This window comes from Lactuca saligna, chromosome 7 (assembly GCF_052625555.1).
Source record: "Lactuca saligna cultivar CGN05327 chromosome 7, ASM5262555v1, whole genome shotgun sequence".
Taxonomy (NCBI): Eukaryota; Viridiplantae; Streptophyta; class Magnoliopsida; order Asterales; family Asteraceae; genus Lactuca; species Lactuca saligna.
In genome coordinates this window covers 37,686,217-37,703,691 of record NC_136423.1, presented here as the reverse complement: position 1 = coordinate 37,703,691, position 17,475 = coordinate 37,686,217, and the positions used below count along the sequence as shown (strand labels likewise).

At 30.6% G+C, this 17,475-nt stretch overlaps 1 pseudogene; it reads right to left on the bottom strand.

Moving 5' to 3' along the window:
- Nucleotides 1-245: 245 nt before the first annotated feature.
- On the bottom strand, nt 246-686 carry LOC145006836 (costunolide synthase pseudogene; annotated as a pseudogene).
- Nucleotides 687-17,475: the final 16,789 nt, after the last annotated feature.

Sequence of the window (17,475 nt, the reverse complement as noted above, 5' to 3'; positions counted from 1 at the left end):
CATATATTTTAAAGAATTTATGTTATAGTACGTACCCTTATTATATAATATGTATAACTTCAAATTCTTGGAAATTATAATTATAATTTATATATCAATATAAATGCATTAGTAAAATAACTCGTCAAGACCTGCATATGACGTTGTTGATCATCCCTACGACCATCTCAGTAAAGTTGATCACCGAACCGCTTGAAGATCTTATCGACTCACAAAGGCGGCCAAGCTCTTCGTTTCTAAGCGCACTAAAAGATTTCGCCTTTTTTTTCACTGAGGAGTTCCAGGGTGCAAATCTTTTTCATCTGCCTCCAGTAATCACCATATGGTGAAGCTGCAATATCAGTGCGATCGTAATAAAGGATCTTGGTGCATTCCAACTTTGGTCTATCAGCAAAAATGATATCATGAGTTTTCAGTATCTGTTTGGCCAGTCGAGGTGACGAAACGACGATCGTGGATACATTACCAAGTTTCAAGTGCATGATTGGTCCATATTTCTTGGCTAAATCTCTGAGAGCCCGATGTGGAAGTGAACCAGCAAGTTGGTGTATGTTTCCGATTAAAGGTAGGGTTCGAGGCCCCGGTGGCAAGTTTAACGTTGTGGAAACCTTGGTCGTCTTGAGAACAATGTAACAGAAGAGATTTAGACAAGCAAGAATGAATGAAAAGGTGGTTTGTGAATCCATCAGAGAACCACAAGCTCTTGAATTATATATATATATATATATATATATATATATATATATATATATATATATATGTATATATATATATATATATATATATATATATATATATATATATATATATATATATATATATATATATATATATATATATATATATATATATGCTTTGAAATGTTCATTTACAATTAAAATCAGAGCAACACAAAAGCAAGCCACACTCCTAAGGAGGCACGTCGTACCCCTCCTAAAATACAGATTCTCGAGTTTTCCATCTTCCACAAGTGTACGTGTTAGGAACACAAAAAGGAAACCGGATAAACATGCCGTGGTGAGACCCTTACCACATCATGGCGTCGCAATTCTATAAATATACGAGTTTTACAACCCTAATTGGGATGCTAACTTACACCAACTTGGAGTGCAATTTATTTGTCAATTCCACAAGTTTTTGAGAGCCGAAGAACACCATTGAAGTGTGTATTTGAAGATCTAGACGAGAATTCATCGATTTATTTGTTTCGGTTTGTTTATTATCATGTATTTGAATCTAGAATTCGTTAAATTGTGTTTTCTAGTTCTGATGCAAGACTAAAAACCTTTTACTTTCACTAGATGTAGTTGAACCCTAGTTGATATGGTTCAGTTTTGTTAGTTAGATTATGTGAGTTCGGATCAACACTTGTGTCCAATTGATTATTTATCTTTCATGTATGAAGTTATGATTTTTATTACCTATTTATGAGTTATGTGTATTTTAGATGATCAATCTAGTTCATTAGCTTGATTCTTAAATGTTTATTGCCATTAAAGTGTTAGGACTAGAGATTTATCTAATCCTAGGGTTAGGGAATATTAATCGTTAATTTTGATTGTGTTAGAAAATATATAATAGTTATCAATGCTATGCTTTGATTAATTGTCATGATAATTGTTAAGAAATCATTAGATCATATCGTCAATAGTTGCATTTATTTAAATGGTTTTATGTTCGCTACTTGCATGATCATTGAGGTTAGATGTTCATTAACCATTGATACTAGGACTTCCGACTAAGATAACTAGTCATAAAATTCGGGAACAAACTCATTAATCCATTGCATGCTAATGAGTCAAACATAGAAAACAAGAGGGATTCGTAATCTAGTGGAAGTACTTCAAATCTACTACTTTAAAATCTAGGTTTTTTTTGCTATGTTTGCTTAATTTACGTGTTTTGGTACACTGTCTATTTGTGTTTAAAAACTAGTTGAGATTTGATACGATTTTATAAATTTAAAACTACTAGTTCATAAAATAAACACATAAAGTTTTTGACATCGTTGCCGGGGAACAATTTTATTTTGGTTTTAGATTAATTAGTTGATAGTTATTTGATCATTTTTGCGGTTTCCTTAGAAAGTTGTTTAGTTAATTTAGAAGTTTTAGTTTTTTTTTCCAATACCATGCAACAATTTTACCCTTACCACGACGTGGCATCACTGTTTATCGTTTACTTGTATTTTTTTGTTTTAGTTCCTTTTTTAAGTGTTGTTTTGTTTTGTTTTGTTTCAGTGTTATATGACCAGAGCATTGCCATCCAAGATCGTAACCGCCTTCAATGAACCAGAATCAAAATTTCATAAAAGAAAGAAGGACAAGAAGGGAGGAGAGCACAAATTAGAAAAGACTGACCCAGATACAAAGTCCGAGGACGAAAGCGATATAGAAGATATGGCGGACATGACAATGGAGCAGTACAAGAATAAAATCAGGGATGGTAACAGACCAGACATTGCAAAAAGAAACTTCATTCTATGGAAAGGATCACAAATTTGCCCATAATCTCATCGACGAAGTGCTCGAGATAGCCGACTACTTGAACATTCCAGGAGTCACGAAGATGCGGTTATGCTTAGAGTCTTACCGCTCACATTCAAAGATGCAACTAAACGATGGGTCAAGTCATTACCACCAGGAACAATCACTACGGGGGACCAACTAAAGAGTAAACTTATCAAGCAGTTTATGATGAGTTTTAAAGATTACAATAACTATGTACTTGCGGAATTTCACTTAACATGTAAGAGCACATGCAACCTAAATAATCTATGTCTTTAACACTTTGAATGTAACATGACATTAACAAAAAGAATAAATTGAGAACCTACTGAATCCCTAGCATAATCAAATTACAAGAATTAGGGTTACATACCTTTGATTTGTTGTAGTAAACAAATCTCTTCAAACTTGTTATAGAAATCCTTAGAAAGCAAGCACTAGAAATCTCATGCCTTTAACGGTTCACTCCCAAAACACTAGAAACCCTATAATAAGGAGAGAGAGAGAGAGAGAGAGAGAGAGAGAGAGAGAGAGAGATAGAGAGATAGAGAGAGAGGGAGAGAGAGGGAGAGAGAAGATACTAAGAATTTTCGTTCATATGCTTCTTAGAAGGAGGGATATGACAATTCTAGCCCAAGGGGTCTTTATATAGTTGTTGGATATCCCTAAGAAACCCTAAATAATGCTAACCTACAAATAGGAAATTATCTACTTTCATAATTATCCATTTGGAGTATTCTAGATTACCCTAATAGGGTATCAAAACCGTCCAAACATAGGGGTTTCTTGAATCTCTCTCTTGCTCAACTATTAAACAATTACAAAGTAACCCTTGTACAATTAATTAATTCCAGTTGATCTTAAATTAATTCCAAATTAATTTTAATAAACTATTAATTAATTCTAATTGATTTCAAACCAATTATTTAACTATTAATCTCATGTTAATTTATCAATAATAAATTAACATATCAATTTTAAATTTCCAATTAATATATTAATCACATAATACATTAACAAATCATTTATCTCTCTTTCTCTTAATATCATTTCTAGCTATTTCTTGTAATAAGGGAAATCCAAAAGGACTTTGCTAATTATTCAAGATTATAATAATTTAGTTATTGGCTTAGACATCTAATCCAACAGTCTCCCACTTAGATAAGTCTAAAACTAAATTATTGGTATAACTTTTAAATCAAAAAACAAAGGGTGCTTCTCAAAACAGCTGCCAAACTATGATCCGATCAGATATTTTTCCTTAGATAAGCGATCAAATATTCCTCTGTTCTACAAGATATCGTATGGACACGAGACATGGATTGAAATTAATCTCATTGTCCAAAATTTTGTTTCTCGATTTCCCGTTTTATTACGACTGAATTCAAACTAATAATTGAACACATCAATTTAGTCCGGCCTCGGCCAAGCACTTCAGATGTTGACTCTAAATCATCAAGGGGACCAAAGATATCACTTTTCCCGTTAAGGAAAAATGAATGAATAAAATTCGACTCATATGCTTGTATCTTTTACTCACTAAATCATACATGATACTACGTTTTATAACATCATGTTATTGATGCATTTTCGCAATACCAATGCACAATCGGCTTGTAAATTACAGCTCATATATCTATATTTCAAGAATATAATATATTATTGTCTCATAATTACTCGTGATAAAATCCATGAAGTAGTTTTCTGAGCATGGGTTTATCCAATACTCGAAATCTCCATTTTCTAAGTACTCATGAATATTGTAGCAACACATTTTTCTATGTCTAATCTCCCTAGACAATCTACAACCCAATTCACGACAATCTTCATTCACTACTTACTTCCTAAAATATGAGCGACTATGGAGTTTCAAATAATCAAATCATTCAGGAAGTAAATAAATCTTTGTTATTTAATTACCATAATAATTACGACTTTATTCATTATATAACGTTTCGAGTAATCAACTAACCAATTGAATTAAATAACATCAGTTACGCCATGTTATGAACATGCATAATATGCCTTTCTATGGTCCTTCATTGTGAACAGATCTACTGGACATTATTCTAATGATGCTCAATTCACAATTTCAAATTCTTGCCACTGTCTAAAATGTATTGGAATTCCAGCTTTACATGCATTGATCTTCTATGATGTCAAGGCTTCAAAGTCACAAAGACTGAGCCAAATATATTACAGGATGTTCCTTTGGAAATTTGTTACTAGAAACAATTCCATGGTAATAAAGTTTCAAATTCAAAATACACTCATCGAACACTTATCTTGCATTAAAGTTTTCAAATCAACTCCCATTATGGAAACATTTCCATTTTACCACATGACCATTAATTTTGACCAAGACTCATCTCATCTAAAACATGTCACTACGGTCCTCCTAAACAAAACCATACTTCCAACAGTCCACAAGCAACCAATCTTTAGCAAACCTCATAATGTTCTTGACAGTTGTTTAACAACTCTAGTCACACAAAAATTCTAATCCTTTTCCTCTCAATGCTCAAGGCGTTCGGACAAATCAGAATAAGTGGATATTATAACATATGTAATCGATTCTATATATGAAGCATATAGGAGTCGATTCATTGTGTCTCACATAAGGATTTCATATATGTTCAGTCTCTTGTTATATTATTTTGGTATATTGAATTTCCTATGTTGAACCATTTTAACATGATATTCATATACTCCTATGACTAAGTTCTATTAAACCCTGCAATCTAAACCTTTAAATTTGAAAAGAAGTATGAGTGCCCTCTCCCTTAAATATATCATACCGAAAAAATTCCCAAATTTTGCAATTTGCAATTTAAAAACTTTGTTAAAGTATTGTTAACATGCAATACTAGCATAACAATTATGTCTCACATAGAATCAGTACTCTTGACTTTCTTACTAAAGTACATATTTCTGTTACACGATTCTTTGATACGTCACCAACTAGACTTCTTAAGCTTATACACCTTAATTGGATAACATACGTGTGTATTTAAACCGTTTCAAAACTTATAGATATTTTTCATGAAAGATCAAACAATTCCTTTCCATTCCTCACAATTCAAAATATGAAGAGGGATGTCGTAATCATATTATGAATTGGAGATTGCAATTAACACAACCAACATCCATACTGATCTTTATCAAATCTTTTAAAAACTACTAGTGAAAGTGTGAAACTGCCAAATATCCATCTTGAGCATGCCTAAATACGGACTCATCTGAGCCCACTCAGAAGCAACAAACTTAATACTGAGCAAAGCCCTCTCAGTGAACATCTTGGTGATCTTTGTTAACGAATCGGCCGTCTGTCTCAGATCTAGGTACTCATGGGCTAGTCTCTCACTCTCTACCAGGGGAACATACTTTGTACAAAACATCTTCGAGAACTGCTCCTAAGCCATTGTGGCCCTCTGCTTGGGAGTATAAGAACTAGTCACTAATCTCCACCAATCCCTTGCCCCCAACCTGAGAAGGTTTAGGTCGCACTTGACCTTCTGGTCACCCTAACAAGAACATGTGAAGAAATACCGCTCCACATCATACAACCATCTCATTGCCACAATCGGGTCTGAGACCCCATTAAACTATGAGGGCTTCGTATTATCGAAGTCCCGATACTGTAAAGCTTTCGCTCCTCGAGCCCCAATGGCATTAACAACAACAACAGCCTCAGAAAGTGCAACATAGCGATCATCAAATAGCGCAATCATGGCAGCCTTGGCGATCTTGAACAACTCTGGAGTAGCCTCCCGAATTGCCTCGGCCGCTTCTACAACAATTGATCCCACGAATCTCCTCCTCACCTAAACTTGCTCTCCCAGTGTTTCCAACTCCTAATCATAAACCTTCAATAGTCACTATACTGAAAATACACCAATAAAAGATCAAACATCACAATATAATGATCAACACACAAGGAACTACTCCTATTAGTTCCTTAGTAGCCTTGAAATTCCTCCTGAATCTCATACGAATCTTGTGCTTTCAATAATACATGCCCATACTACCTTCCACACTTATCTGCATCTGATTCATAATTTATCATAAGGTCCTAAGTCATTGCACTAGACCACTCCTAGGTGTGCTAATACCCACTTCTCCTACGAGCTACAAATAACTTCTTAGGCACTCCTCCTAGGATTACCCTCACTCCCGCACTACTGGTTGCCTTTGTGAATGCTTATTGTATACAATACGGGGCCAGATAGACTGTCGAATAAGCGACTCCGCCCTGAGTCCACAACCAAACAAGGAACATTAAGTAAGGCTAAGTTGATCATTCTAAGGCTATATAATCCCGACCATATACATCTAATCAACATACACACATTAATTACATAATCAAAAGCATATATTAGGCAAGCAACTCCCTATATCATAAGGCACCACAAAAATCAGGCATCAATATCCAACAGTTCCTAAAACAACCTTAGTTTATCGACTAGCATGCTTTTCTAACAGTTCACATATCGGTAAAACCCAAAAACTCGGCATCTATATATAAAGTATGGGGCTTTTTGCAACCACTTTCCTATTCGGGCTCTGGTTGACTGTACACACTGCATCTTCCTATAAAATCAAAGCTAAGTCCTGGCCCACGTTCTCGATCCCGAGCCAAAAATAAAATAAGAACATGACAAGAGATCGAGCTCGTATCCCTAGCCAAACCCTTTTATTATAAATTGTTACTTTCAAAAACATTTTGCAAAAACTCTCGGATCCTAGTTTGAGACTAGATTCACAAAAGTTCTCCTCCAATTCGCTCAAACCATGGCTTTGATACCAAGTTGTAACGTCCCATTTTTCGCAACCCAAAAATTTTCATTTTTATTAAGGTAAAACTTCCAAATTTATAATTCCATTATTAAGAAAACCGTTTATTACAAAGTACATTTATTAAAATCAGAGTATCATAGAAAACATGGGATCCTCAATGCTACTGATGAGTGTGTATAGTCTCGCCTTCGCCTTCCCATAGACATCGATGATACCTGAAACAGTAAATAACTGGTTAATCATATGCTTTGTGAGATTCCCCTAAAATACCACACAAAACCAAATAGGTAAACGAGCAATCATCAGACTAGAATGCCCAACTATACCGGGTTTGTTTGCCTTACCACCTGAACCCAACCGCTTATCCTGAGCCTCCATGCCTATGGCTTACAGCCAGCTCGCACCATGTATCTTGGCCTTCAGTACAAAACAGGACCGCCTCAACCCAACCAAACACAACAAGTCAACATGTAAACAATCAAGGGTCTAGTAGGAACATAATACAGTTAAACATCAATAATATAGCTCACCACCGCCTACTAGTCCTCTCATAGCACACAATCCCTATACCAGCTAAACTCCATGAAATGCGTAACAATAAGTACCTATAAGTGAGATAGCCACCCAAACAGATGAGCAGAATCTAGAGCCACAACCAAACAAGGAACATGTAAGAAAGCATAGATCAAGATTTCTCAGGTCATCCTACATGACCACAGACAATCCCTAGGGCGCTCCGCTAGATGATAACCAACAAGTAGGTATAACATACAGTTCTGTAGATCACTGCAACAAAGAAACATACTATATACCAAGATACATATCTAAAAGATCACCACAACATAACAACATACTCGATACCATGATACAGATCTAACAGATCACTACAACATAAAAAGATACTAAATATCAACAATCCAAGGAATGCATGACTGTATATACTTAGAGGTGAGATAGACACCCAGAAAGGTGATCCTACTCTAGAATCACAACCAAATAAGGAATAGGTAAAAGATCCTTAATCAAGAGTCCTCAGTCCATCCTACATGACTATATATAGTCCCTAAGGCATCCCTCCACTAACAGATAACCAAAACTAGTGAGCTAACATTGGAACCTTAGATCCATGCGTACAGTGATGCAAAACTCACCTTGATATGTGTAGGTAACCATCGTAGTAACGAAGAACTCTACCAGCTTCAACTCAAATTCAATCACCTACAGGAGAATACTTAAGTCAATATCCGATCATAGGTCATAGTCATTTGCAACAGTGACTACCTCACATGGAATGACGATTAGGGTTCCATATAAAATGAAGATTAGGGTTAAGTAAGGACACTTAACCCGGTAAGGACTTAACCACCTAAGAGTAGGACTGATTAAGGTTTGACCTAGTCATTCTTGGGTATAATAATAATCCAAGCAATAGCCTAAATCTGTGCCCCGATCATTGTGTCCAAAATAGGGCTTCCCGTTTTCTAGGGTTTCCTACATAAAATCATAACTAGGGTTAGTGTTCCACACTTAACCCCCTTAAGGAATTAATTCATTAAGTTCAATACTGCATTAAGTTAATTGCATGGCATTATTGAGTATAAATTAAAGTCTAATTAACAGTTCAATGGGGGTCCCGACAAAACTAAAAAAACTAGGGCTTTCTAAACCCTGGTTAGGGTTTACAACCCAACCATGTGCCACTCGGTCTAAAGTTAAACCCATAGGTCATTTAGTGTTTAATAAGTCTGATACTGCCCACTGCCACCTCAGGTAGTGGTGGTCGGTGGTGGTCCATGATGGCAGCCACCCACTCGCGGCGGCGGTGGTGGTGGTTTTGAGTTAGAATCCGACCAAACAACTCCCACCACCAAAACCATATAGAATACACACATACACATAATATTACACTCACACAGTCACCTTACATGGTGGCTGGTGGTGGTAGGAATTGACAGCAAGGCGGCAACCACCATGGTTGGCTGCCATGGTGGTTTTCTTCATTTTTTGACCAAAAAAACACACACATACGCCTCATAAACTCGCAACAGCAGCACATATGCACACGTGAAACACAAACACGACCACCCTCATGGTGGCATGTGTCAGTTGGAGAAACGACAACAAAAAAGGACAGCCGCTCGAAGCGGCGGCGACGGGACGCGATGTATCAACAGAAGAAAATATGGAAGGATGGAAGGGGTGCGCCTTTATCGGAGAAAGGAAACCGCGACCACGAGTTTCCGTTCTTCTGACCTCCGCACTATCACGATGTCGGCCTCGTCTTCGCCAACAATGAGAACAGCGGTGGTCGCTTGGTAGTTCTAAGCAGCGACCAGGTGATGGCGGTGGCTGAAGACTGGAGGGATAAGGTGGTGGCTGAAGATATTAGGGTTAGGGTTTGTTATGGTATAATAGACGAGAGGCCAGGGTGGGGGGTGTCGGGTTTTAGTCCCGCCTCAATCTTTCAAACATAAGTCCTTTTTTCACTTTTAGCCCCCCTGTCACAAACCTTTTCAGATTAAGCCAATTACTTACCAAACAACCCCCAACTTCCACAATTCTTTTCATACTTAGTCTGAAATTTACACTTTAACCCCCGGTTTCTAGAGTTTATAACATTTAACTCCTTGAGTTTAACACTCTGATAAATTATTACGGATTTAGAGCTAAAATAAAAATATAAAAATACATCTCAGGATTTTAGGGTTTATTATTTATTTATTTAATCGGGATGTTACAATATACTAACACTCCCCTCAGATTCGGAGGCTCGATGAGGATAAATAGGGATGTATTGAACCATGGGGGTGTGAGACACCGACTTTGATACCATGTAAATATATGTGGAGCCTAATATTAACTCTCCAAAAGAGCCATTGTGGAGAGAATGGAGATTCCAACATATATAACCACTTAGGCGTCGTTAGTTTTTTCAAGGCGAAAATGTATGAAGTATGTGGACCACCTCTACAACCCTCTGTAGTAGAAGAGGGGGACCAAACCGCTGCAGCATGTAATAAAAAGTTTGTTTGTTTTTTAACCTCTATAGACCACTACAATGAGTTAAAGTAAGGTGTGAAGATGTTTGAATCAGAGGGTCAAGTGATGCGCCACGTAACATATGCGCAACAGTTTTTAAGTCAGAAGTCTTTTGAAAAACAAAAAACTGCGAAGGATCAAGTGTTGCGCGTGTGGTGCACGGCGCAACAATAAGTGGTTAGAAGAGGTTTTTTAGAAAAAAAAACACCACCATATATTACCATATTGCACTGATGCGGGATATAGTAACACCTGCATCTGTAATAAATTGATTAAAACTCACTGCGTCTGTAGCCGAGAACACTGACCCAAACCAATCATCCTCCACACGAACTTCGTTAAAGTCTCCAAAAAACGAATATTTCCCAATATGAGAATTCATATAGACAATGAAATCCTTCCACAGTCTAGCTTTAGCATTAGAATCCTCTGGAGCATACACATTTACCATGTAACAAACATATTCTCTAATACCCCAACGACCCTCAACAATAACATAATGGTTAATGTTTTCTCTTCTAACAAACCTTGTGTTTACTACAATCATTTTAATGATATCTTCTTTCAATGTTTCACTTTTTGTCATGTAGATGCATTGTAAGTTAGGAAATCGGTCAACAGGTGACCAAGTGATCTAGATAATACAATTATTGTAAGTAAGGAAATTGGTCAACAGGTGATCAAAGAATTTTATTATTAGCGTTTAACGGGTGAAAATTTATGTTGCTATTTTGTAACCTTTAGAAGAAACTAGGGTGGTGCAGGAAAAAAAAAGTTTCTTTAATTTTTTGATTTATATGAAAAGTGTAATTTTAGGTTTGTTTTGGTTTTTTGTTATGAAAAATGGAACCGAATAGAAAAACTCAAAACACTCATATCAATGTCTTTTTTTATATAACTTTGATTGACGGATCTATCTATATCTATCTATATCATACATACTTATAAAGCTAGCATTTTTTCTTGAATCTCATGAATTTTAAACCCCCATTCTTTTTTGCTTTCACCACATTCATTTGAAACTCCCATGACTTTTCAATTTCTTTATAATAATAATTATAATTTGGTAATTAGTTTAAATAAATATCAAATCTAAAGTGTATTCATATATAAACTAAATTTCAATATTAAAATAATATATTTAATACTACTTATAAAACTATGTTTTTTAACTTTTACATATAAACTAAATTTCAATATTAAAATAATATCTTTAATTCTACTTATAAATCTAAAGTGTATTCATATATAAACTAAATTTCAATACTTAAAATATTAATTAAAATATAACATTATAGGATCAACTTAAATATAAGTTTTATTTAACTTAAACAACCCAAAGATTATTTTATAAATAGTTAAAAGTGATAAATTGTAGTGTCTTTCTAATAATGATTGTAAGTTGGTTAATAAGGTTAAATAAATATTAAACCTAAAGTGTAATCATAAATAGACTAAATTTCAATTTTAAAATAATATATTTACTTCTATTTATAAAGTTGTCTTTAAATTTTAACATAGTATACTTAATTTATTAGATTTAAAATGTTGTTGCATGTAAACCATTATCAGTTTAAAACTACAATTTTTGAACAGTTTGGACAAAATACTTAAATTGTTAATTTAAATATAACATTACAGTGTCAACTTAAATATAAATTTCAGTTCCACTAAAAAACCAAATAATATTTTGTAAATAGTTAAAAGTGATAAATTATAGTGATAAATGCAAAAACTAAATTGCAATATCAGTTTAACTAAAATATTTCCTAAATATATTTATATAATCTTTAAAAGTTTTCAAATAAGTAGTTTAAAATAACTTATAATAACAATAGTTAAAAATAACTCTATATAAATGATTATATTATTACCTTTAAAATCAAAAAATAATGTTTGATGTTTTAAATAATTATAATGATAGAAATTAAAACATTAAGCAAATAAATTTTAAAAAATTAGTTAAAAATAATAACTCTAAATAATATTAAACCATATTTAATATTTAATTTTATTGATGTGTAACTCGCGAATAGAAGTCATTCAAACGATTGAGATTATGACGTTATAATAGATTTATATATTATCATATAATTCAAAATAATCAATATATTATATGAAATTTATATACGAATTATTATATTAAATTTAACAATAGTGTTAGTGTTATATTTTAAAAAGTATATATTTGTAAAGACTTCAACTATATAGGTGTTTACGCGCATTACAATGCCAACTCAAATATAAATTTCAGTTTCATTTAAAAAAACTACAAAATATTTTGTAAATAGTTAAAAGTGATAAATTGTAGTGATAAAAGCAAAAACTAAATTGTAATATCAATTTAACTAAAATATTTCTTAAATATATTTTTATAATTGTTAAAAGTTTCCAAATAAGTAGCTTAAAATAACTTACAATAACAATAGTTAAAAACAACTCTATATAAATGATTATATTGTTAGTTTTTTTTAAAAAAAAAAACAATGTTTGATGTTTTAAATAATTATAACGATAGAAATTAAAACATTAAGCAAATAAATTTTAAAAAATTAATTAACAAGAAAAACAACTATTAATAACATCAAATCATATATTATATTTAATTTTATTCATGTGTAACTCGCGGGTAGAAGTCATTCAAACGATTGAAATTATGAAGTTATAACAAATGTATATATTATCATATAATTCAAAATAATCAATTTAGTATATACAAATTATTATATCAAATTTAACAACAATGTTATTGTTATATTTAAAAAATCATATATTTGTAAAGACTTCAACTATATAGGTGTTTTTGCGCAACGCGCAGACATTCGCTTAGTATCTTATAAAGCTAACATTTTCCTTGAACCTCATGCATTTGAAACTATGAAGACCACTTTTTCTTGAACCTCATGCATTTGAATCTCACAAGACTATTCAACTTACACAATTTAATTTATGATTAAATGAAATATTATGATTTGTAACTTTTAAAACTCTTCGAATCATGCTTTTTAATTGATAAGTTAGATGAAATATTTAGCCTATATAAGAAATTTGTAGATTACATATTGCATGTATGTCAACACAAAAGGATATATTATATTTATATGGTTGGAAGAGTTATATTAATGGTTCCATGGATGTAAGAAAGCAAGTGCAACTTTTGCAAGTAGAAATTCATGTAAACTTAAAATTGGGTGTATGTAAAGTTTTAGATATTAGCAAATGTTCAAATTTAGGTATATTTGTTAAGGTATACTTGAGATCATTTTTTTAAATTTATGTGTTATGCATCTTTCTATAATCATAGGATGATGAGGTGTGATTGATAAATACTTCTCATGAATTAACTTTGTTAACATGTATGTATCTTTATGTTGTCTTTTTTTTTTTTTATATTAATAAAATATATTTTATGTACAAGAGAACATTATTCAACATGTATATTATGTTAGTTTCTATCGTTTATTTTGTAAATAACATCAATGGAGTTTTTTATAATTGATTTTGATGATTAAATGAATTTACAATTATTATTCCAAATTGTTAGTGATAATGACGAATTAGAACGAATGATTTTTAATATGATATGACTTTATTGTTGAAAATCAATAATTATGTGTGTTATAAAAATGAATTATTTATGTTCTACCAAAAGTTATATGGATGTACTCAATTTTAAATATTTTTATAGTAATAAAAATAAATTATCTTATTACATTTGTCAATTTTCTTTTTTCCTGTTCATTCTTTATGGTAAAGGAAAAGTAAAATAAATAATATATCAATATTTTCATAAGAAAATATAAGTGATCAAAATATACCTCAAGTGTAACATTCCTCCTCCCGTAACCCACTCTTAACATATTGTGTTTAAGATTGGTCGCAATACCTAACAATTACTATAGTTTTGAAATTCGAATTACCGTTTTATTTGGACAGTTTATTCTCTTCCAATATTTCATAACTTTAGAAAAAAATGAAAGTATAATAAAAAAGTATGATAGTTTTTTTTAAATATAATAATGAAAATTTTCAAATAAGTAGTTTTTAAGTAGTAAAAAGTAATAATTGTTTAAAATAACGTAAAACTAAATAATAGACTATATTATATTAATAAATTATTGTTATTTATAATAATAATAATAATAATAATAATAATAATAATAATAATAATAATAATATAGGAAATAAAAAAATATTCAAATAAATTATTTGTAAATTAGTTAAAAATAAGTATAGTTTAAAATAATTTTAAATCAAAAATATAATTCAATTTGATTCAAACGCAATTATATATATCTTTTTTATCGTATACTTCAAATTATTATTATATTAGTTACAACTTAATATAAAATTTATTATTTCAATGATAAATACTTATAATGTTATTTTTATAATATATAATTGTTAATATTTATATTACATTATTCGTACAAATCAAGAGTTAAAAACTCTCACTGCAACTCAATGATTTTTTTATATTTAAATGTAATTATGATTTCAAATTTAATGTAACTTTCTTTTATATTTTCCATTACATTTAAAAGTTTTTTAAACTTATGGTTATTAATATGTGATGTTTTTTATTTTCCACTTATTTATTATACATATTGTAGCTATATTCGTAGTATATAAGTAAGTTTTGATTAATATGTTTGAAAATTTTTGTGATTTAAAATGAAATAGTTGAAAAAAAATAAGTTTTGTCGTATTAATGGTTATCTCAACACAATTTTTTATAACAATGTTTCTATATATCAAATGTATGTTGATTTCTAAATATTCATTTTAAATGATTTATAAGCATTTTCTCATTTTAAATGATTTCTATATAATAAATTTTGTTTGATGTAAATGTTATAATGTTTTAGTGTTTTTATTTTATTAAAAGCTATAATGTTTTTCATATTATTTGTTATTTGTTTTATATACACATCGACATACGTTTTATATATAATTTTTACAACTTAAAGCGTTCTATAAAATCATCAAAAGTTGTAGTATTTATTTTTTCATACTATTTTGTTCTTTTATACATAAGATTCAATATATGTTCGATATATAATTTACACAAAATATAAAACGGTCTACAAAATCATGAATTAATAGGGGAAATAACTAATTATATAAATTTATTAAAATTAATAAAACCAATATGTTAACTATAAAGTTAGTTTTGATATTGAAATTGGTTTCACATGTATAAATATGAAATCAGAATTTGTTAAATATTATTATTTTAAATAAATAATTATATTTACGCGCAACGCGCAGGGATTCGACTGGTTATTTATAAATTGAAGTGTCTTTTATTTTATAATTTCATCAGAAACTTTTTAAAATCATCTTAATATAAAGTTACTAATGCATAAATAATACTTGTTTACTCAATCAAATGACTTAGCATATATAAGAAAAGTTGCACCAGATGAAAAAAAAAAGAACCGGAACAGAACCCAAAAATCAAAACTACAAGTTAGAAAAGGTTTTTGGATGCTAAAAACCAATTTTTTGTTTGGTTTTCGTTTTATACAAAAAAAAAATAATAATAAAAAAATAAAAAAAAAACAAATATAATTAGTTTGTGCTTGTGATTAGAAAAATATCCTATCAACATAGAGAATTTCATTGTCGTTAAGATCCCGGTCGTTATCTTAAAATCTTACGACTTTAAGATTCTATAAACCAAAAACAATCTTAATCTTACTAAGATCTATATCAAACAATATCTATAATGGGATCATAGGATCTTGACTAGGGTCTTCAGATCTTATTAGGATCTGTCAAACAACACCTATAAGCCAAAAACAATCTTGATTTTACTAGGATCTATATCAAACAAGATCTATAGTAGGATCATAGGATCCTGACTAGGGTCTTGAGATCTTAACACAATCCGATCTCACCTCTCTAGTTTTATTATATAGCCAACACTGAAAAATTTGTCTATTTAACTTGAAATCGAGCATCGCAAGTTGTAAGAAGCCTTATAAAACATCATCACTACATCAATCCATCACGAATTAGGCAGACTATATTCATGATATTTCATTTGTGCCCTTAAGCTTTTAGTTGTAGATCATAATGCTCTTGTTTTTCTAGTTGAGATGTTTTCTTTCTAATTATTATTACAGTTTGCAGCAACAAAATATGATTCATGCTTAAAATTTAAAGTTAGCTCTATATTCATGTCTTAATCGACATCAAGTATTAATTTATACAACACATCAAAGACCGTTGAACAAATTTAAATATGAGTTCACTCTGGTAAAATCTTCTGATCCCGATTCCGATCTTATAATCACGATTTTGTAAGACATAATTCAATTTTAGATAAAATCCTGGTTTTGACGGCCTTGAAAATTTTTATATAAATAAATACTATAACCGAAAGGAATTGTTTGTATTACCGACAGTCATAAAACAACAACGATAATTTAATTTATAGTCATATATGATGTACAAAGAGCATGGGCTTTTCTAAAAGGGCTGCCACACAGATTCATTAAAAACATTAGTAGATAGATTGCGACATACAAGGAAATTATCACAATTGAACAAAAAAAAAAGAGTAATCGAAAATTACATGTATATTTTAATAGGACTGATATTTGAAATGAAAAACAGCCAAACGAAATTACAATTAATCTATTTTATAGTAAAAAAAAAAAAAAAAGAATTATCATATATTTTTTCACATGTTATTTTATATATTTTTTTTCTATTTTATTAAATTCTACATAGTATTTAAATATAATTTTCTTAATAAATATTTTTTGTCACATGTCGTATTCATTCATTTTTCACATGTAATTTTATGGTTATTTTAAATTATTTTTTTTTTCATTTGTCATTTTATATTTTTTTTCTCATTTTATTAAATTCTACATAGTATTTAAATATAATAATTGTAATAAATACAATCATATATATATATATATATATATATATATATATATATATATATATATATATATATATATATATATATATATATATATATATATATCAATTTCATTAATACAAATTTCGTTCTAATTTTAAAATTATTAAATTAAAACCCAATTATTTCATTTGTATATTTATTTAAATTATTTGTTTAAGTTTAAAAGAAAAATGAGCACGTCAATTTCAA